Source organism: Schistocerca serialis, unplaced genomic scaffold (assembly GCF_023864345.2).
Source record: "Schistocerca serialis cubense isolate TAMUIC-IGC-003099 unplaced genomic scaffold, iqSchSeri2.2 HiC_scaffold_1420, whole genome shotgun sequence".
NCBI lineage: Eukaryota > Metazoa > Arthropoda > Insecta > Orthoptera > Acrididae > Schistocerca > Schistocerca serialis.
Genome location: NW_026047648.1, coordinates 3,074,800 through 3,093,205, shown reverse-complemented (window position 1 = coordinate 3,093,205; position 18,406 = coordinate 3,074,800). Strand labels below are relative to the sequence as shown.

The window sequence follows — 18,406 nt, the reverse complement described above, 5'->3', positions numbered from 1 at the left end:
CCCAGGTTCGTCGTCGAGTATACCATCGCAGGTGCTCCTGTCTGTGATGCAGCTTCAAGGGTAACCACAGCCACCGTCTCCGAGCTGATAGTCCGTGCTGCTGCTAGCGTCGTCGAACTGTTCGTGCAGATGGTTGTCGTCTTGCAAACGTCCCCATCAGTTGACTCACGGATCGAGACGTGCCTGCACGATCCGTTACAGCCATGCGGGTAAGATGCCTGTAGTCTCGACTGCTAGTGATACGAGGCCGTTGGGTTCCATATTACCCTGCTGAACCCACCGATTCCGTATTCTGCTAACACTCATTGGATCTCGACCAATGCGAGCAGCAATGTCGCGATGCGATAAACCGCAATAGCGACAGGCTACGATCCGACCTTTATCAAAGTCGAAAACGTGATGCTACGCATTTCTCCCCCTTACACGAGGCATCACAACAACGTTTCACCAGGCAACGCCGGGCAACTGCTGTTTGTGTATGAGAAATGGGTTGGAAACTTTCCTCATGTCAGCACGTTGTAGGTGTCGCCACCGGAGGCAACCTTGTGAGAATGCTCTGAAAAGCTTATCATTTGCATATCACCGCACCTTCTTCCTGTCGGTTAAATTTCGCGTCTGTAGCAAGTCATCTTCGTGGTGTAACAATTGTAATGTCCAGTAGTGTAATTTCTTTCTTTTCTAATTTCATCTCAGTGTCAGTCAATCACGAAGTCTTTCAAAATGGAGATCTAGCGCAATACCAACACGGCCATAAAAATACAGGGTGTTTCTAAAAGGACTTTAAAACTCTGAATATTCATACAAATTAATTCCTAGTACCTACCCAGGTGGTTGTAATGTCAATCTGTCGGGAAATACATCAAGTTTTGTCTCGTGTATTCCGCTGTGCCGAATCGCACCGTAAGGAGCGCTAGAGGCAGTTGCGTTAAAGATGGCTACCTCCGTTGGACGTGCTACCGTGCTAGCTGTGTGTTTTGCTTTGAAGAATCGAAGTCTGCGACAATAGTTCAGCATAATTTCGGTGCCGAGTACGCCGAAGATGTTCCTTAGTAGGCCCACAATTTATGAGTGGCATAAATGTGTTGTAGAAACAGGGTGCTCAGTAGGACATGGGAAATCGACAGGTCGTCCGAGCACATCTTACGACGCTGTTGAGCGATTGAGACAACGTTTTGTCAACGGTCCAACGAAATCGACTCGGCATGCATCTCACGAACTGCAAATCCCACATACAACTGTTTGGCGTGTGTTGAGAAATCGTTTGCATTTGAAACCGTACGGATTAACGATCATGCAAGCAATAAAACACAATGATGAAATTTCTTGCAGGAACTTCTGGTCGGATGTGTAAAATCCATCACGCAAGAATGAAAATTTCTAGGATAAAATGTTCTTTTCTGATGAATCCACTTTTGACTTAAGTGGCAAGGTTAACACACAATATTAGAATTTCAGGTAAGGAAAATCTATATCAAACATTGCAACATGTTCGTGATAGCCCTAAACTGAACGTTTTCTCTGAATTGAGCAAGAACGACGTGTACGGCCGCTTTCTTCCATGACAGAACCATCAACGGGATAGCGTACCTGGATATGTTACAACAATTTCTGATACCACAAATCGATCAGGATGACCGAGAACGAAATGTTTACGTCACGCAAGACGGCGCACCACCCCACTACCTGGCTGATGTCCAGCATTTTCTGCGACCGCCTTCCAGGTGAATGGATCGGCCGTGATGCGCCAATAGCACAGACCTGACACCACTCGATTTTCTTTTTTTAAATGGGGATTCATCAAGGATATCGTGTTTGCACCTCCTGTGTCGGCTTCTGTACCTGAGCTTTGAGCAAGAATTTACGCCACCATTGAGCAAGTTACACCTTCAATGCTAAAACGAGTTTGGGAAGAAATTGACTTCCGATGGGATGTAAGCAGCAGTACCAACAGAAGCCACACACAACATCTTCAGTTTAATGTAAAAATACTTGATGTGTTTCCCTACAGAATAACACTATACCCAGCTCTATCTCTCCTTTCAATAAATTTATACGACTTTCTAAAGTTGTAAAGTCCTTTCTGAAACATCCCGTATTGGTGATCTGCTAAGCAACTTACCTTCGTAATCTCATCTGGTATTTACGAAAACTATAATTGTCTGGGACTGGAATAGGTATTTCTCTGCTCTTAACAGCTAGTGCCCTATGTTGCCAAGATACACGAGTCACAGAGTCAACTGACCATCTGCTGGGCTGCCTCATTGAGAGAGATTACTTCAGCGAAGCTGCCACCATGAGAATGGGCACCGAAGTGTGTTCCTTTATTATGAACTTGAAATTTGTCTGGAAATTACGCAGCTACCACATTGTCCTAATGGAGTGCACAGTTAGAAGGGCAAGCACCAGCCAATATAGCAAACCAATAAAGAAAATAAAAAATTAAAAAAGCTCTTTCAAGCTAAATATATTAATTTATCATAACGAAACCGAGGTGAAGTACCCTGAACTCAAACCCAAAAGGTATAATAGCAAGCTTAATAAAAAAGAAACAATAAAAATCACCATCTGAAAAAATTACGGCCAACAACATTCTCATAAAAAGAATTCTAGTATATTCACCCAAAAAAATCAAAGTAAAACCGCCTGCACTATATTCAATATTAAACACTGAAACTAATTCAGACTCACTCTCAGCAAAATCAAAAGTTCAATTAGTTTCAGCCAAAGAAGAAGCAAAATAAGCTGGAGCTAAAGGAAAAGAAATACTGATAAATCAACAATAAAATTGATAGTTTATAAAATTAAACATGTTAAAACTACCAATTAGAATAATTAAAGACAATAAAATCAAAGCTAGCCTAATTTCATATGACATTGTTTGAGCAACAGAACGCAGGGAACCTAATGAAGAATAATTTGAATTAGATCCACCAGCAATTATAACAGTATAAACACCCAATCTAGTGCAACACAAAAAACAAACAAAAAACCATAAGAAAAAGAAGTCATGTAAGTTAAATAAGGAAAGATTACTCAAACAGCCAAAGAAAGTATTAAATTAAAAACAGGAGAAAAATAATATAGTAAATAGATATAAAAGGGATGGGCTCCTCCTTATAAATCAACTTAATGGCATCACTAAAAGGTTGCGGAATCCATACAAACCCTACTGTATTTGGACCTTTACGAATCTGAATATAGCCTAAAACAAGCTCAAATAAAGTTAAAAAAGCCACACTAACTAACCAACAAGAGGAAGTTCAAAACTTAATCTGTCAAAACAGTAAATTAATTAATATTAATCAATAACAGGAAAAATACTTTAACCATATGGTCCTTTCGTACTAATGTTGTTGTTATTGTGGTCTTCAAGTCCTGAGACTGGTTTGATGCAGCTCTCCATGCTACTCTATCCTGTGCAAGCTGCTTCATCTCCCAGTACCTACTGCAACCTACATCACTCTGAATCTGCTTAGTGTATTCATCTCTTGATCTCCCTCTACGATTTTTACCCTCCACGCTGCCCTCCAATACTAAATTGGTGATCCCTTGATGCCTCAGAACATGTCCTACCAACCGATCCCTTCTTCTAGTCAAGTTGTGCCACAAACACCTCTTCTCCCAAATTCTATTCAATACCTCCCCATTAGTTATGCGATCTACCCATCTAATCTTCAGCATTCTTCTCTAGCACGACATTTCGAAAGCTTCTATTCTCTTCTTGTCTAATATGGGTTAATAATCTTAGGATAGAAACCGACCTGGCTCACGCCAGTCTGAACTGAGACCAAGAAAGAATTTAGAGGTCCAGCAGACCTAATCATTGGGATCCTGCTCCCAAAATTTTTCTTATTCCGACATCGAGAGGTCGCAATCTGATTTGTCGATATGAGCTCTCGAAAACAATTACGCTGCTTTCCGGAAGGTAACTTAATCTTATGACCATAAATTAAAAATTGATCATAAAAAATGACAATAAATCAAAAATTTCTTAATCAGCAATAAAAAGTCGAGAGCAAAGAGAAGACAGCAGAAGGACCACCACTCTCTTTATCGTAGCGATAGTGAGTTAAAGTGCGTGTGACTTACGACGGCGGCCGAGTTTAGGTTCGTTCTGCGCATCTGACGTCACAAAACACAGTCAGCCAATGAACAGAGAACGACGTTGCCAGATCTCGACTGCAGTGCAGAGCACGGACGAGTGTCTTCAGTTTTAGAAACGTTCAGTCATAAATAAAGTAATTGAACAAAAGCCATGTCTTGATAGCAGACTATCTTTTATAGAAAGTTTGGAAAAAGCATTCTTTACACCAATTGCTTAATATACTATTAATTAATTAAACCAAACAAGCAATAAGCCTCCTAATTCAGGCGATAGCAAAGAAAGGTGTTTGTATCATTCTCACTAACCGCTTTTTCGCAATAAAGAACAGCGGTAACTGTTTATTTCCTATTGTACTTCGATGACACGTGAGTAATTTATAGTCATACCAACAGTGTTTGTCGGTCTTTTGCGTGACATTTTGAAGTCCTCCGGGAGTTCTATTGAATGACCAGCTGCGTTAGCATTGTGGTTAAAGTGTGTGGCTGCTATGTGAAGGGTTCTGAGATTAAACCTTGTTCGGTGCTTAATATTTTCTTTATTTAAAAACAATATCAAAGTGTCTTACTTCATGAATTTTATTCGTTTGAATTTTTTTTTTTTTTTTTTTGAAATTTCTAGTAGCAACTAAAATCGAACATATGGAAAGTATACACTATGGACTTTTACCTCTGCAAACTCTTCAAAATTTCGTGCAATGGTTTACTATACCCGGGCCGCTGAAACATTGCACTTTACGTTTGCGCATGAAGTTGGCAGCGTAACAGAGTAACAAGTTAAGAACGATAGGCGCTAGGCGTTCAGCGTGGGGCGCCAGCCAATCACAGCGCAGTGAGCACAGCTGTTACTCACGTGCTGTGACGTCAAAGTTCCCGCGTTGCCGGCTTTGTTTAGTGAATGTGTATACAACGTGAACTGTATGTTGTTTACCGCGTGTTTTCGTTGTACTGTGTGCTATATCGTTGTGACTTTTGTTACGTTGTGAGTGTACATACTTGGAAAATGCCACCGAAAAGACTTCGTTCACTTAGTGACAATCCTTTGCGTCGAGGGGGGCCGCTAAACAGCCAGGCACTGGAGTTATTACGCAGAACTCGTGAGTTTTACGAGCAGGAGAAAAACTACGTAAGCATTCATGGACAGCCATCAATTCCTGCCGACAAAGTGGTGGAACGTACGTCGAAAACTCTTGGTATTAGTGCAAGAACCGTAGTAAGTAAGGGAGTATTACTACAAAACTTGGAAGATACTGAAGTGAGCCGTAATGATTCCAAGCTGTCTGGATCAAATAATACATTTTTATCAACCCCGGGAAAGAAGAAAAAGCGGCATAGTCCTATCACAGATTCAGATTCTTTCCAGACTGATGCAATTCGTAGGCATGTTTATGCTTACTACAGCAGAAAAGAGTATCCGACTGTAGCTAAGTTATTAATCTCTTTAAAGGAAAGTGAACTCTTCAGGGGTGGTAAAACATCACTAAAAATAGTGCTAAAAATATGGGTTTCCGTTACAAAACGCTAGACGGACGCAAAGTACTGTTAGAGAGGGCACATATTGTTACCGCTCGTAGTATTTTCTTGCACAAACTTGTGGGCAGAGACATTTATTCCATAATTTGGCTAGACGAAACGTGGGTTAATGCCGGGGAACCTGTCAGTAAATGTTGGACGGATAACACACCCAGCAGTAGCGGCCATCAGCCGACGGGAAGAGGAGCTAGATTAATTGTGGCTCATGCAGGCTCCTCCAGTGGTTTTGTCCCTGACGCACTTTTAGTTTTTAGATCGAAAAAGACTGGTGATTACCATGAAGATATGGATCACACACGATTTGTTGAGTGGTTCAGGAACCTTTTAAAACAATTTCCTGTCCCTACAACAATTGTAATGGACAATGCTCCATATCATTCGGTGATACAGAACAAAGCCCCAACCACAAATGATCGGAAAGAAGTTATGGTGCAGTGGTTACAGGCTCGAAATATTGCAGCGGATATGAGTATGACAAAGGTTCTGTTGTATTCTCTTGTTAAAGAAAATAAGCCTACGACACCTACATATGTAGTAGACGAAATTGCCAAGGAGCAGGGTCATACTGTAATAAGGCTGCCACCATATCACTGCCATTTCAACCCTATTGAGTTAATATGGAGTGATGTAAAAATGTATCTAAGGAACAACAACAAGTCCTTTACAATAACAGAGGTGGAAAAGCTGTTGCGTGAAGCTCTTGTGACTGTGGATGCAGCCTCACGGAGAAAAAAAAGTAGAGCACGTCGAGAAGCTTATACGAGCAGCACAGACAATAGGAGGCATTATCAGTGGCCATGAACAATTAATGATTTGTCTTGCTGATGACGACGATCAAGACGGTTTTGGCGATGAGTCGGACAACAGTGACGATGGCGAGCTGGGTGGAATTGCGCCATTGTCGCTGTAAATTGGTGAGTGAAAAATTACTAATATTGGTTATTTATTGCAATCTCCGTTATTATTTATTTTGTAAACTACGTACATTATTGATTTGAAAGTACCAGTCGTCAGATGCTTGTTTATTTTGTATTTCTTTGCTCCGTTATCGAAAGGGTGCGCAGTTATGCTTTTACATGTATTGTTATACGGTTGTTTACTTCCTGTCATTGTAGTACAACTAAAAACGAGTTTTTATATACACTGTAATTGCTCAATCGCTTGCATTTACGAGACGGGACGGAAAACTGTATCGTCTGCTGTGTGTATAGAGGCTGCTGTTGCAACATCGCTATTACAGAGTAGCCAACCTAAATAGACAAAAAGCGAACTGTCAAGTGCAATGTTTCGCCGGCGGGGGTATACATCTAATGCTGCGCAGTAACTGCGTTGAACATCGAAACAAAATTATGTCATTTATGGGGGGAAGGTATCAGTCAAGAAGATGTGTAAAAATCAAATTTTTGTGCCAAATAGTTTTTGTGAAATCGAATGATAGTGTGACAAAGCAGTCTAAACACCGTGTATCTGCACAGGCGAGCAGTGCAGTGATGACAAAATGCGGGGAGCACGTCTCTGAAGCAGCGAAAGGGATAATGCGGCCGTGGTGGCAACACTTCATAAACTGCGCGCTCCCTCCTAAACGTAAAGAAGCAGCGTATCATCTACATAGCGCTTGTAATATACAGCTTTATCCACGGTAATAAATAGTTTGTAAATATAAAGTAAAAGAAAACACGACATAAAAACATAAAAACACTGTTCATTACCTTTTACGTGTAACGGCAACACATACGAGGTCAAAAAAGGGAAAGTGACAAATCCCGTTAACGCCGAAGTTTTAATACCTCACAAAGGTGCAGTGGTGCTATACTGTGACAATTACTGAATTATATGAAAAAAAAACGTAAATTAGTTACAAAGTAAGGCGTGCACACACTTTGCTCAACACGTAAGCGTTGTCGTGTTTTCTTTTACTTTATATTTACAAACTATTTATTACCGTGGATAAAGCTGTGTATTACAAGCGCTATGTAGATGATACGCTGCTTAAGTCTGCGACGTATACTATGCTATACTATACTATGGCGCTGCTTCTCTTGGCGCGTACAACTGTCAACGCAGCAATATCCCGTGCCTGGGCGGGCATGCACGAATGCGTAACATTTCAGTGGCATTCGGCAGGGCGATTTTATGGCTGACTGTTTGATTTGTAACCACAATACTGGAAGTGAAAATTATCTCTGTGCAGACCGTGCATCACTATCTAGGGATCCCGGGGAACTTTTATGCTGTGCAGTGAAAGACCGTAACAGAAGGTCAGTAGACATCAGGTACAAACCGTGCAGAGAGACGAAACCAAAGAGAGTACCTTATTCATCGTTCCTCCTACAAATCATAAAAATATTTGAACTCGCAGTCAGGAATTTCACACGAGTGATGTATGTATCGAGCGGTTCTCGACTTGCGCAACACACACGGCTTGCAGTGTTTCGTTCCAGACGACATAAATGCTTTATTCGAAGTCTCGGACAAAAACAGCGGCTGACTGGCATAACGGAAGGGGCAGTAGCTTGTTTCGCACTGTTCTTATCCCCGTATGGGATGGTAACAGTCTGGCTGGAAACCTTGCAGTACGGGTTATGTTGGCAGATAATTGTCAAGGAAAAAAACTTGGGTATGTTGCGCTTTTTCCGATTTACGCAACATCGCAGTTAGCCGACCAGGTCGTTGCGTGCAGAGCCTGGGAGGGACGGTGCTGACAAGGGTTTGTTTTGTTTCCTAAGGGAGACAGAGAGGGGGGGGGGCGACCTGGATAACTGGACGCGGGACGAACAGTGACTGAGCAGTCTGGTCTACGAGGACGACTCGCGCTAACTCCATCTGGCGAGCTGCTCGGATTTGCGCGTGCAACGACCATACCGGCTAACTTTTCGCTAAATACATCGGAAGCGGCGCAACATATGTAAGTTCTCTCTTAACAAATATTTCTCAGCACAACCTGCCCTGCAACACGCTTTTATGCGCAGTGAGACAATTGGTTTTGCGGCTACATGCTTTCCTCATTCTGATGTGCAAGCACTGCTCCAATGATTTCTCAATCGTTTACACACACACTATGTGATCAAAAGTATCCGGACATTTGGCTGAAAATGACTTACAAGTTCGTGGCGACCTCCGTCGGTAACGCTGGAATTCAATATGGTGTTCAAATGGTTCACCTGGCTCTCAGCACTATGCGACTTAACTGCTGAGGTCATCAGTCCCCTAGAACTTAAAACTACTTAAACCCAACTAACCTAAGGACATCACACACATCCATGCCCGAGGCAGGATTCGAACCTGCGACCGTAGCGGTCGCGCGGTTTCAGACTGAAGCGCCTAGAACCGCTCGCTCACTTCGGCCGGCCGATATGGTGTTGGCCCGCTGCGTTCACACTGCCGGCCGGGCCGGGCCGGGCTGACGCGTACTGGCTCGGCTCGTGCCTATCCAGCTCAGGCCGACGAGTAGTGCATTCACACTGCGCGCCGCGCCGAGCCGGGTCGGCGAAATGGGGGAAAATCCACTTCTCCGATTTTCATGTTCTAAAAATTCTTAGCGGCATATAAGACTGCGCCACATCGTTTTATGAACTCATTTTTTCCTTAAAAGCGTTACTTACGTCGTGAAAAAAGAAAAAGTCTACTTTTCGTTTCGCGTGATTTCTTAGTTTCGTAACGCTTCCCAACCGATTTTGAAGAAAGTATGCGGCTAAAAAATCTGATTTTTGTACACGTGCTAGTGTAACATCTTAGCTTCGTATTGAATCATTTATCTTTTCATATTTCTTAACAGTCATTGTGAAATGATGCTATTTGTCAACGTTGTGCACTTGATTTACAAATCTTGTAGTGAAAAAGTTATGTAGCGGGTAGCTTACTGTTAGATGCGTTTTACACCATACATTGTTGCGAATGAAATGTAGCTAAAAGTACCAAAAAGTTTTTGAAATGATAATGACACTGATATCTGTCTCTGGTCACAAGGAATGCGAGATATTCAGTGGCGTCAGTGGCGCGTCCGCAAGCCACGGAGTTCGAGCGGTTACAGCTTGGTTTAATGTAGTCATATAATGCAGGACAGAAAAAAACTAATTACTAGTGATCAGTGGTGTAAAACTAATCACAAAAACAAACTGGAGATTTGTGATACGTTTACTGCAGAAACTGAAGCGCAATTCTGTAGTCTCGTTGTCTACTTTGACAGAAAAAATAATGGAGAGTTAATGAAACTACTGTACATCGACACAGATGTGCGTTTCATTGTTCTTCATTGTTTTTTTTTTTTTCTTCCTTGGCGGGCTGCGCTGCACTGTCAAGGTAATACCCACTCTTTGGCTAAATGGATGTCAGCTGCCGGAGGCCAAATAAATAAATTTAAAAAAATCCCCACCCTTCGACAGCTGACAAGCAAGTCAGTAGAAAACGCAGCTGCAGCCAACAGCTGCTCGCCTTCACCTAGTCTGTGCTGTGTAGAACAATGTCTTCACTCTTTTATTGGTATTGTTTTGACTCTGCATTTAGGAGAGTTTTTCTCTTTATATGAAGAACTTAAAAACTATCCTGAAAAATTTTATTCAAATTACAGAATGAATCATCATACATTTCAGTATGTGCTGCAGAACATTCAAGACAAAATTTCTAAACAGAACACAAATTTTCGCAGAAGTATAACAGCAGAAGAAAAATTGTGTATAACGATAAGGTAAGATTCGTTAGTACACACTTTTTGGTTTGTAGTAGAACTTTGTACAGCATTCGCTACCTCCAGTTAATTGTAGTCATGCTTTTGTATTTTAAATTTCACAAACACTAACCTCTGAGGGGAAGAGAGTTTATGGGACTCCTGAGAATCATTAGGAAGTAATTAGCTTCGTCATTTTGGGTAATGTCTTGCTGTGCCTTCAACGAAGAATCGCAGAAATACTCCTTCAGAATTTTCCAACTTTTTTCTTCTTTTTTCTTCATGATGCAGCGCTTGGCAGTGGTGATGGTTCATCATGTGGAGCCACTGATGACCTCACAGAATTCTTTTCATTACCTTGTAAGATAGACAGATTGATAGGCGAAGAGTTTTGAGATAATGCCCTTTGACTCAGTGGTTCTATCTCCACTGATAAGGAACTGCCACAGCATGACTTTACAATGCATTATCATCTGGTAGGGACGCCTTTCCGTCCCTCAGTGACACTCATATCTGTCTCCGTTTACAAGTAAATGCGAACTATTCAGTGGCGGCAATGCCGCGATCGCTGGCAAGCTATTGTTGTAAATGCATGCAAATACGGTAGATTAAATAAATGAAATAAAAGTAATTTCGCATGTATCATCATAATAAACGTAATTTTTCCTCACTGATTGTGAAATGTGAGGTAACATCTTAAAATAAGACGTGTGCAGTCACACTTGTGAAGAAAGCAGAAGGGAGACGTGTGATGCAGAAGCTGTAGTGCTGCTCCACAGGCTCGCGCCTGCGGTCGGCTCGCGCCGGCAATATTAAACACTCCGAATGTCGTCGGCTCGGCTCCGGGAGGCTCACGCCGTGTCGGCGCGGCCCGGCCGCCAGTGTGAACACCGCAATTCAAAACCATGTGTTTGATATCGAAGCGGGCGGCGGCCCGGCCAGGCTCGGCCCGGCCCGGCCGGCAGTGTGAACGCAGCCTAGCCTTGATGACAGCATCCACTCTCGCACGCATATGTTCAAACAGGTGCTAGAAGGTTTTTTTGGCGAATGGCAGCCCATTCTTCACGTAGTGCTGCACTCAGGAGAGGTTTCGATGGTGGTCGGTGTGGCCTGGCACGAAATCGGAGTTCCAAAACATACCAAAGGTGTTCTGCAGGATTCAGGTCAGGACTCTGTGCAGGCCAGTCCATTACAGGGATGTTGTTGTCGTGTAACCACTCCGCCTCAGGCCGTGCATTACGAGCAGGTGCTCGATCGTGTTGAAAGATTCAATCGCCATCTCCGAATTGCTCTTCAACAGTGGGAAGCGAGAAGGTGCTTGAAACACCAATCTATGCCTGTGCTGTGATAGTGCCACGCAAAATAACAAGGGGTGCAAGCCCCCTTCATAAAAAACACGACCACACCATAACACCACCGCCTCCGAATTTTACTGTCGGCACTACACACGCTGGCAGATGACGTTCACCGGGCATTCGCCATATCCACACCCAGACATCGGATCGCTACACTGTGTACTGTGATTCGTCACTCCACACAACGTTTCCCCACTGTCCAAACGTCCACGCTCCTTACACCGAGCGAGGAGTCGTTTGGCATTTGCCGGCGTGATGTGTGGCTTATTAGCAGCTCGACAGTGAAATCCAAGTTTTCTCACCTGCCGCCTAACTGTCGTAGTACTTGCAGTGGATCCTGATGCAGTTTGTAATTCCTGTGTGGTGGTCTGGATAGATGTCTGCCTGTGACACATCACGACCCTCTTCAACTGTCGGCGGTCTCTGTCAGTCAACAGACGAGGTCGGCCTGTACGCATTCGTGCTGTACGTGTCCCTTCACGTTTCCACTTCACTACCACGTCGGAGACAGTTGACCTAGGGATGTTCAGGAGTGTGGAAATCTCGCGTACAGACGTACGACACAAGTGACACCAGTCACATGACCACGTTCGAAGTCCTTGAGTTCCGCGGAGCGCCCCATTCTGCTCTCTCACGATGTCTGATGACTACTGAGGTCGCCGACATGGAGTACCTGGCAGCACAATGCAGCTAATATGGAAAACGTATGCTATTGGGAGTGTCCGGATACTTTTGATCACAGTGTATATACCCTTTTCAAACAATTTACTTCTCTTAGTCGAAGCGGATAAAAGTCTCTCGAATTAGACATAATTTTTGACACGAGACCATACTTTAATGAATAAAAATAAATAACTCCAGTAACAAAATGTTTACTTTCCAAATGAATTCGCTTCTATGATCTTTTTGAGTGGCCATCCACAGCTTAACTGGCACGTGTTAAAAATGTTGTTAAAACCTTCCAAAAAGCTTGCCATCCACAGCTTAACTGGCACGTGTTAAAAATGTTGTTAAAATTGTTGTTAAAACCTACCAAAAAGCTTGCGGAAACCGCATTAGCAGTTCTTAATCCTTTATTCAGAGATTACAGGCGACGAGTTTCGCGATACTGTAATGGCATCATGAGGTGAAAAGAAAGTGACGTACCCAAACTGAAAAGAGGGTGAGAAAGATAGACGTGGCGAATTTAGAAATAGGCGATTGAAAGAGCACGGTCTCCCAAAGTTCGGATGGCATCCGACAACAGCACTGCCAGTTAAAATGGACGGTAAGTAATCCGGAAAGAGAAAACCAAAATTAGTCGTTGCAGGCAGTATAAGTGACACCTGGAAGTCGCGTTGTTGCCTCGAGGACGGCGTGCTTCGGCAGACACACGCCAGGGCATCACACACACTGAGTTCCCGCGCAAACTGCTGCCGAAACCGGCGTGACGTCACTGGGAATAAGGGAAGCGAGAGCACTGTTAGTGAAAGCAAATTCCGAAATCTCATCTGGAAATAAATAGAACGCGGCTCCTTGTTAGCTATTCTCGGCGCTGGCCGCTTTCCAGCACTACGAGCAAAACTAGAAATCACTGTGCTTTTTGCGGAATGCGAAAATGCTTCACGTAACACTGGGAGTGTAGTTTATCGTCGATTTCCGAAAGATAAGAGAACTTGTGTAACACGCCCGGAAATACGAATGGGTGTGGTACTTTAAACTGACTTCTCGTTTCGTGACCTTGCTTTTCTTGACCGTGCGCCCTGTCCACAACACGTACCTGGTAATCCCGCGGCGGTCGTACTGTTCTGCTCTACGCTGCTGCTGGCTTGCCTGGAATTATCTATCGAAATATGCAAGCGGGTTTAGGGGAGAAACTCAACGTTAAAACTCAACACTGTCCTATGTCTGGTATGAACGTCTATATTCTGGGACGATATGGAAATCACAGGTTGCACTGTTTACACTCTAAATCGCAAATGTTTATCCCAATTAACAATCTTGATGACTGAACAGTCCAAAAAGATAATTCGGACGCGCGTACGCGTAACCGACACGACGCGGGTGATTGTTGATGACGCGGAAGCCGAATGATGGAACGAAAGTTCTTACGCTCGTCACGCTTACAGGTATCTGGTAATAGTCCTCCTTGTCACTGTTCGTAAAGTTAATTTTTCGGTTCTCAGTTCTCACTTGTACGGACGTGCGCGTGACCGTCGCGGCGCGGCTGATTGTTAACAAGGCGGAAACGCGATGATCGAACGCACGCCGTCACGCTCGCTACAAGACGCTGGCACTTGACTGCACTCTTTCGTGGTAACTAATTTCTACTGATTCACGTCGGTTCATTCTGGGAGACGGAACACGGCGCGGATGATCGCAGCTGTGCGACACGCAACGAGAGGAAACATAAATACGTTATCGACGGCACTGCTCAGTTTTTCATCACTTCTTGACACACTTTCCTCTGAATCACTTCCATATTTCACCACTTTACTGTAACAGCAGTTGTAACAACACTTCAACCTGAATACTAAAAAAGAAAAAGCCTCTCACATGCAGAGCTAGACACTACTCAACATAACCGTCCCGCGTTTGACTCGCTACACACTACAGTTGTGGCGATTCGTGAATGAGTCGTTCATTTGAATGACTCTAAATAAAGAATCGTAAGAATCGAATCGTGATACGGACGAATCGTCGTTCAAAAGAATCTTAAGAACGATTGCGCGTTTCCGAGTCGTGACGATTCCAACTTCCAACGATACATCGATTCTTAGTACGCTATGCTTAGAAGGCAACTTCCGAATCATGCCCAGTCGTGCCGAATGATTACGACCGCCGGATGGCAGTCAAGTGGAGGATGCGTGTGAACAAAGGAAGCTCGGAACGAACAAACGAAGTTCGTGGGCCGTAATATTACTCGTGAAAACCAAGCTGACAATTGGCGGCGGCTGGCGTGAACAAGCGTAAAGGCATTTCCCATTTACCATCGCTACCATCAGCCACCGCGCCGACGTCAGCTTAGTTTGCACGAGTAATACACGAACTAGTGATGACAGAAACGATATACAGCCAGTAGACAGCTCCCAATACACACGACTAAAATAAAGAAATCAAAGTATGATGAACAAATACGTACCTCTTATTTGTTGCAGATGCAATGCAAAACACACACACCTTCTTTACACACGAGCAATAGCACTTGGATTATGACTTGTAACGTCATATGCATGTTTACTCATAAATAAACTATTTCTGGCATATCTTATCATGACACAGTTCGATTCTAACCCCATTGACAATTTCAGACATGTCCTGCCATCTGTGAGTAAGACGTAGAACTTTTTGCATTCCGTAAGAATCGTGCCATCGCAGACTAGAATGAATCGTGAGATAATCGTGAACGAATCGTAGGAATCGATTCGCGATGTGAGATTGAATCGTAGGAATCGAATCGGGAAAAAGAATCTTGTTGCCCAACTCTACTACACACGCGGCTGCCCGCAAAGATCCTCCACAACTAAACCAGCGATATGACGACACGCTTACAAACTGCAGCGCAAACGTGTGCCACGCTGCACCAGATGCCATCCAGTTTTCGTGTACAATGGGAGCTCGAGCTCACGTCATTTCCTCTGTGCCGCGCTGCAGAAGACGCGATCCTGCCTTCACACGTGCCTTCCGTATCAGCGATGACCACAACTCGGAATCGGAGTTCAGTTTTTTTAAAGACGACACTGAAGGCAAATGGGTATAATAGTTATTCAATCGACAGAGCTTTTTAGGCGGAATAGTTATACCGCTAATAAGAATGACGAGGAACCGCCTCCTCACTACGTCACGTTACCGTTCGCTTCTGGGGTCACTGACCGCACAAGCAGAATTTTAAAGAAAAATGGTATTCAGACATCTTTCTTAGTCAAAATAAAATAAGACTTTTTCCGCAGGAAAACGAATGCACCTGATTGCCTCCACAATGCGGGCGTCTATCGAGTGTCACGTGGGTGCGGCAAAGTGTATTCAGGCGAAACGGGAAGAACTGTTAAAGAACGCATTAAGGGATACGAACGGCACATGCGGCTTAGGCTTCCGGCATCGTGGCTCCCCGCCATCAACGAAGTAAATACGCGGCCGCGGTGTGTGAGCGGCGTAAACAGCGCGCTGCAGGTCGCCTCGGCGGACAACAATATTTTGGGTAAACATTCCCCCCGTCTTGCTCTGTCCGTTTCCAATGTATGCACTGATGACGACCAACCAATAGCGGTAGCAGGCATTTCAACCAATAACCCTTCTCCAGCACAGTGTAGAATAGTGCCTTTCTATACGATGACCATGGACCGTGTAATGGTACTTGAATTACGTAACCATTACGGAACCTCACCTCAACCTCTCGATACCAGCAATATTCTACTGTGTTTATGGAAAATAGTTAACATATTTCTGTGACAACATTCAGATTTCATTTCATTAATGTAGAGGAACTTTGATAGATCGATATGTTTATATTGCAATGAAATTATTATTATGTGAATTCTTTCTTTTTGTCACTTTGATCTTTGTCTACTTCTAACTCTGATTTTTGGGCGCGTAAGCGGTTATTAGAGAGTCAAGTCTTGGATGTCATGTTGAAAAGACGCAAACTGTAGTCAGTTTATAAAATGTGAACTTTAACAGTGAGAAAGATATTTTCAAGTAAGTTTTATATTGTGAAGTGATGTTTTGTGAGTTACGTGATATTGCAACAAAAGTAATAAAAAAGAAGTGTAACAAATTCGGAGTGCTGATTACTTTTTTTACCTCACTATTGTGCTAACTTTGAGAGGTTTAATCTTCAAGAATGGTTTGTGAAACACATCTATAAATCTTTTGAATGTCGCAGAATAACACCTAGGCCTCTTTGCATCCGAGCTCGGAATCACAACCACCTAGATTTTCGACGATAGAGCCACGAGTTCACAACGAGACCAGCGTGGGAAACACGAAAAGGTAAGTGCCTAGTTTATTCATTATTACATGAAATGACTTTATCAACTGTACTCTAATGACACATGCCACTTAATAACTTTGTTGTTGCCCGAAAATGCAATATGCAGCAGCGTGAGCAACACTACAATCACAATTAACTTTTGACCTTTGTTGTGGTAGGTTTGTTAGAACCGCCAATGGTACCCACAGAAGATGAACTACCAACGCCCCTTGTTTTGCATCAGAGCGGAAATATTGGCCTATGACTATGGCCTGCCAATAGTAGCCACATGAATTTTAACCAATACTGTCACTTCTCCAGCGCCAACGCCAGAAAACTCCCCGTTTATAAGTGGACGCGACACTCGTCTCCGACAGTGTTCTAGCAGTAGTGGACACAAGAAGATCCTGAGGAAGATCCCAGCGGAGGGGTCGAAACGTCGATCACTTTAGTAGAAATATGACGCGACCTAATAACCCACAAGATTTTAACTTCAAAACTAGAAATCACTGTGCTTTAGCGGAATGAGAAAATGCTTCACGTAACACTGGGAATGTCGTTTATCGTCGATTTCCGAAAGATACGAGAAGTGAGGCGCAAACGAGTGCCACGCTGCAGCAGATGCGATTCTGTTACTGTGAATAACGCAAGGTCACGTTCACGTCATTTCCTCTCCGGACGTTGTGAACGGGACTTGAAAAATTAACTCCTGGTTTTGCCTACGAAATGGAAACTGATGGGTGACGTCGTTCCGACACAAAAAATTCCAAACGCAGCGATGCATTCCAACCTGTCGCAAGCAGCAGCAAGTCATTGGCAAATATTCATTTCCTTTAGAAATGTACTATTCGTTTTGCAATCATTCGCGCAATTTTTTTTTATTTTATTTTATTTTTTTTACAGCGATTACAAACATTTCATTTCTACGGGAACAGTAGTAATAGTAATTATAATAATGAAGCTGTTCTAAAGTAGCTGAGCATGAGATCGCCAATGACCTTGTGGATGACATCGGAAGTTCAAAGAGACTTTTTGCGGATGATGCTGTGGTATATCGAGAGGTTGTAACAATGGAAAATTGTACTGAAATGTAGGAAGATCTGCAGCGAATTGATGCACGGTGCAGGGAATGGCAATTGAATCTTAGTGTAGACAAGTGTAATGTGCTACGAATACATAGAAAGAAAGATCCCTTATCATTTAGCTACAATGTAGCGGGTCAGCAACTGGAAGCAGTTAATTCCATAATTAGGAGTGATTTAAAATGGAATGGTCATATAAAGTTGATCGTCGGTAAAGCAGATGCCAGACAGATTCATTGGAAGAATCCTAAGGAAATGCAATCCGAAAACAAAGGAAGTAGGTTACAGTACGCTTGTTCGCCCACTGCTCGAATACTGCTCAACAGTGTGGGATCCGTACCAGATAGGGTTGATAGAAGAGATAGAGAAGATCCAACGGAGAGCAGCGCGCTTCGTTACAGGATCATTTAGCAATCGCGAAAGCGTTACGGAGATGATAAACTCCAGCGGAAGACTATGCAGGAGAGACGCTCAGTAGCTCGGTACGGGCTTTTGTCGAAGCTTCGAGAACATACCTTCAAGCAGTATATTGTTCCCTCCTACGTATATCTCGCGAAGAGACCGTGAGGATAAAATCGGAGAGATTAGAGCCCACACAGAGGCATACCGACAATCCTTCTTTCCACGAACAATACGAGACTGGAACAGAAGGGAGAACCGATAGAGGTACTCTAGGTACCCTCCGCCACACACCGTCAGGTGGCTTGCGAAGTATGGATGTAGA

General features: G+C 43.3%; 1 protein-coding gene across 2 annotated transcripts in view; it reads right to left on the bottom strand.

Moving 5' to 3' along the window:
- LOC126443025 (ankyrin-3-like) overlaps positions 1–18,406 on the bottom strand; it is a 49,508-nt gene that overhangs the window by 16,478 nt on the left and 14,624 nt on the right. The window lies entirely within an intron of this gene.